Raw genomic sequence first — 5,000 nt, 5'->3', positions numbered from 1 at the left:
CCGCAACAACTTTAATATACGCTATTGGAGCTGGAATTACCGCGGCTGCTGGCACCAGACTTGCCCTCCAATAGATACTCGTTAAAGGATTTAAAGTGTACTCATTCCGATTACGGGGCCTCGGATGAGTCCCGTATCGTTATTTTTCGTCACTACCTCCCCGTGCGGGAGTGGGTAATTTGCGCGCCTGCTGCCTTCCTTGGATGTGGTAGCCGTTTCTCAGGCTCCCTCTCCGGAATCGAACCCTGATTCCCCGTTACCCGTTACAACCATGGTAGGCGCAGAACCTACCATCGACAGTTGATAAGGCAGACATTTGAAAGATGCGTCGCCGGTACGAGGGACCGTGCGATCAGCCCAAAGTTATTCAGAGTCACCAAGGCAAACGGAACCGGACCGAGCCGACCGATTGGTTTTTGATCTAATAAAAGGCGTCCCTTCCATCTCTGGTCGGGACTCTGTTTGCATGTATTAGCTCTAGAATTACACAGTTATCCAAGTAACGTGGGTACGATCTAAGGAACCATAACTGAGTTAATGAGCCATTCGCGGTTTCACCTTAATGCGGCTTGTACTGAGAACATGCATGGCTTAATCTTTGAGACAAGCATATGACTACTGGCAGGATCAACCAGGGAGCTGCGTCAACTAGAGCTGAGCAGCCGGCCGCCCGGGAGTGTGTCCCGGGGGCCCCGCGCGAACACGCAAGCGTCCCGCTCAATTATTCTGCAAACAGGAGGAGGCTGAGCTCCCCTGCACCATACACCTCGAAACCCTCTCAGGTCCCGGCGGCGCGCAGCGCCGTCCTAAGTACTTGGTCGGGTTCGAGAGAGGCGCAATCGCCCGGGGTTTGGCGAGTAGACGCTTTAGGTGCGACCACCCGTGCTCCCAACTGAGCTTGCCGCTGCCGACAGAGGCCCGGGAGCGTGCTGTCGTGGCATTGCCGGCGGGAGACAACACGCGCCACCTACGGTGACCGGCAGCTCCAACGCCAGCGCCACAGAAGGACAAAAGCCCCACTTGGGGTGCCGAAGCGAACTCTCCCAGCACAGCGCACGCGCCAACACGTCCGCACAGCTGCGATACAAACCACCTGCGAGAACCGCAGAGGCGACCGAGCAGCAGACGGCGTCCGCGGCGCCGAGCGCCGGGCGGCGGCGCATCCTCAGCGCACACAGTCCTCAATCGGACCAGCACACTGCAGATGTCCACCGCGCTTCGCACCGGGCCCGCGAGGACCTACTTTGGCCGCACGGCGCCGCGTGCAGGGTGCGCCGGCGCGCAGCTGCGCCGCCTGCCGCCTCCGTCGGCCGGCGCGCCTGCCACTGGCCGCCCCCACCAGCCGGCTGTAGCGCGTGCGCCCACGCACCGCGCGGCCAGCACGCCGGGAGGCCCCCCCCTCACCGGCCGGGGACGGTCCCACCCAGCCACCGCCGCGTATCGCTTCACACCCAGATGCCATTCACGTTCGTGGGCATGGTGGGTATCGCTGGAACAACCGGTTGGTAGCTCAACCGATCGTCGCCATCACTGATTCACCTCTAGCGAGAACAACCGCACCACAACGGGTTTACCAGTTGTTCATTTGCGTAACGTCACCAGCAAACGTAGGCGTCCATCGCCATTTGCAAATTCAACGATTGTTGCATGCCTGTGTCAGGTTGTCACGACACACTATGTCTGCCCACATACACGCAACAACATGTGCACGCTTCGCGAACACGTGGAAGGTGGCCCCCGTTACGTATGCGATGTCCATTGCGCGAACGACTGTCAACCGGCCTCTGTCGCATGTCGCAGATGTGGAACGCAGTGCACCATGCTATCACGGTGTGTGAGAAGAGACGACTACGTCTGACAACACGCGCCACTACATCAACAGACGGCTCATGCTGATCGCCATCCAGGGCATACCACACTGCAATCCAGCTCTTATAGGGAGACGACACGTAGCTGAGTGCACAACATTTGGACCGCATGGTTCGCCGTTGTTGGCGCAGTCGTTGTACGGTCACATGTACCACGATGTATCATTCAGTACATGAGGACCAATGTGCAGTACAGTGTGTGATTTGGACGTACAACATCAGCGGACAGTTGACACAGGCCGTACCACAGCGTAGGCTAAGTGCTTCGCCATGCGAAATGCCAATGAACAACTGCAAATGCCAATGAACAACTGCAAAGGGCATTGAGCATGTACGTCCTGCTGCCATCCACATTACAGTGTATAGCTGCAAGGTGTTTAACATGAAGCGATACACTGGGGACCGGCAGTGCGAGTAGCAAACTATATTGCGGGGGTTGCAGTTAGGCAACACTACACTAATTTAACGCGTCGTATGACAATTACAGAGCAGGTTAAGGCCCAACGTGGTGTTGGGTTAAGGCCCAACGTGTGTTGGGTTAAGGCCCAACGTGTGTTGGGTTAAGGCCCAACGTGTGTTGGGTTAAGGCCCAACGTGTGTTGGGTTAAGGCCCAACGTGTGTTGAGGTTAAGGCCCAACGTGTGTTGGGTTAAGGCCCAACGTGTGTTGGGTTAAGGCCCAACGTGTGTTGGTTAAGGCCCAACGTGTGTTGGGTTAAGGCCCAACGTGTGTTGGGTTAAGGCCCAACGTGTGTTGGGTTAAGGCCCAACGTGTGTTGGGTTAAGGCCCAACGTGTGTTGGGTTAAGGCCCAACGTGTGTTGGGTTAAGGCCCAACGTGTGTTGGGTTAAGGCCCAACGTGTGTTGGGTTAAGGCCCAACATAGGTTGGGTTAAGGCCCAACATAGGTTGGGTTAAGGCCCAACATAGGTTGGGTTAAGGCGCAACATAGGTTGGGTTAAGGCGCAACATAGGTTGGGTTAAGGCGCAACATAGGTTGGGTTAAGGCGCAACATAGGTTGGGTTAAGGCGCAACATAGGTTGGGTTAAGGCGCAACATAGGTTGGGTTAAGGCGCAACATAGGTTGGGTTAAGGCGCAACATAAGTTGGGTTAAGGCGCAACATAGGTTGGGTTAAGGCGCAACATAGGTTAGGTTAAGGCGCAACATAGGTTAGGTTAAGGCGCAACATAGGTTAGGTTAAGGCGCAACATAGGTTAGGTTAAGGCGCAACATAGGTTAGGTTAAGGCGCAACATAGGTTAGGTTAAGGCGCAACATAGGTTAGGTTAAGGCGCAACATAGGTTAGGTTAAGGCGCAACATAGGTTAGGTTAAGGCGCAACATAGGTTAGGTTAAGGCGCAACATAGGTTAGGTTAAGGCGCAACATAGGTTAGGTTAAGGCGCAACATAGGTTAGGTTAAGGCGCAACATAGGTTAGGTTAAGGCGCAACATAGGTTAGGTTAAGGCGCAACATAGGTTAGGTTAAGGCGCAACATAGGTTAGGTTAAGGCGCAACATAGGTTAGGTTAAGGCGCAACATAGGTTAGGTTAAGGCGCAACATAGGTTAGGTTAAGGCGCAACATAGGTTAGGTTAAGGCGCAACATAGGTTAGGTTGAGGCACAATATAGGTTAGGTTGAGGTACCGTATAGGTTAGGTTAAGGTACAGTATAGTTTAGGTTAAGGTACAGTATAGTTTAGGTTAAGGTACAGTATAGTTTAGGTTAAGGTACAGTATAGTTTAGGTTAAGGTACAGTATAGTTTAGGTTAAGGTACAGTATAGTTTAGGTTAAGGTACAGTATAGTTTAGGTTAAGGTACACATTGTTGTATGGAAAGGTGTAATGGGGGGGGGGGGGGGGCGGCCGGTCGGTTTGTTGATTGTGATTATAGTAAGTGGATGCCTGCGGCATCATCTGATTTGCCACGTCAGGATGCACCTTTGGCTCATGACAGGCGGCGCTCCGATTCCATGCTTGTGGCAGACCTGTGTCTTTCATTCCTGCCATTGTTTGTGTGCTGTGAGAGGAGGCAGTATTGTGATGTTGGGTGCACCCCTGTGTAGGACATGTGTGGGTGTTGGTGGCTTAGCTGAGCAATGGTGGTTGTCGGGGGGGTGGGATATTCCGTTTTCTGAGTGGACCTCCCAGTCTGGTTATGACAGTGTGGATTGTCTCATGTGGCGGAGAGGATGCACTGGGTGTTGTTCCATGCTGGTGCTTACATATTGTCTGTGTGCGTGTTACAGGCGGAGAGTAGTGCGTGATAAGAGTGTGTGGCTGCCGTGTGGTTGTGATTGTGAGCAGAGTCTTTCAGCATGTATACGGACAGTTGTATATATTATCTGTATTCTGATGGGTCTATGTATTACTAATCAGCGCCGTGTATACGTTTAATCCGGTTCCAGTCGAAACTGTTGTATCTCTGTACATTAGTGACACGGCGAGCGCGCTATGTAGCTACTCGTCTCGGCAGCTTCCACCGGTGTATGGCAAATGATTATAAGCAATGAGTCGAGTCGTCAATACCGATAGTGTGACGTCACATGTCTGGGGTGGGGGACGCTGCGCCCTTCCGGTGGGTCATGGCCTAGAAAGACGCTCCCCACGCAGGGGGGCTTGGACTGTCATAAACTCTTCCGAGTAATATACTTGCCGTACGTTTTTGCGACTGCGAGTGCAACGCCCACCGGTACCGACATGGATGGAGCGCCTCCTAGCTGACCGCTCAGCATCGGCATTCGTACAGAGAGCAACGCGATCGCGTCTCTAGCTCGTAACTGGTACAGCTCGCAGCTCATGTATAGGGACAGCGGGAATGTCGCATATTGGACATAACTCTTCATGAAACGCAAGTTATAGGGGTGGATTGCACATTGCGACTGCGGGAAAAGTCCGCCGTTCATCCGCTGGAGTTGCGAGTTGGGCGGTTAGGGTGGGGCGCCGGTGGAGTGATTGCCGGTCGACGATTTCGTGCGGCAGAGGCGCTGGCGTTGGGGTGCTGTGGTCGACAGAGGACGCAGGCTTTGTGGGTGGGGTCGAAAGATGGGCACTGTGGGCCCATCGCTGTCTTAGTCGGCTTGGCGTCTCATAGATGGCGGTATCGTCGTTGCAGGACGTCATGCCGCGGG

The 5,000-nt window shown here is 54.0% G+C and overlaps 1 non-coding gene across 1 annotated transcript in view; it reads right to left on the bottom strand.

The window, feature by feature from the left end:
* Window positions 1–638, bottom strand: part of LOC126453875 (small subunit ribosomal RNA) — a 1,901-nt gene extending 1,263 nt beyond the window's left edge. Inside the window, exon 1 of the ribosomal RNA XR_007585141.1 lies at window positions 1–638. This exon is cut by the window's left edge and continues 1,263 nt beyond it. This is a non-coding gene — a ribosomal RNA (small subunit ribosomal RNA).
* Window positions 639–5,000: the final 4,362 nt, after the last annotated feature.

Source organism: Schistocerca serialis, unplaced genomic scaffold (genome assembly GCF_023864345.2).
Source record: "Schistocerca serialis cubense isolate TAMUIC-IGC-003099 unplaced genomic scaffold, iqSchSeri2.2 HiC_scaffold_969, whole genome shotgun sequence".
Taxonomy (NCBI): Eukaryota; Metazoa; Arthropoda; class Insecta; order Orthoptera; family Acrididae; genus Schistocerca; species Schistocerca serialis.
The sequence above is the reverse complement of the archived record's forward strand: the minus strand, read 5'-3'. Positions and strand labels throughout refer to the sequence as shown.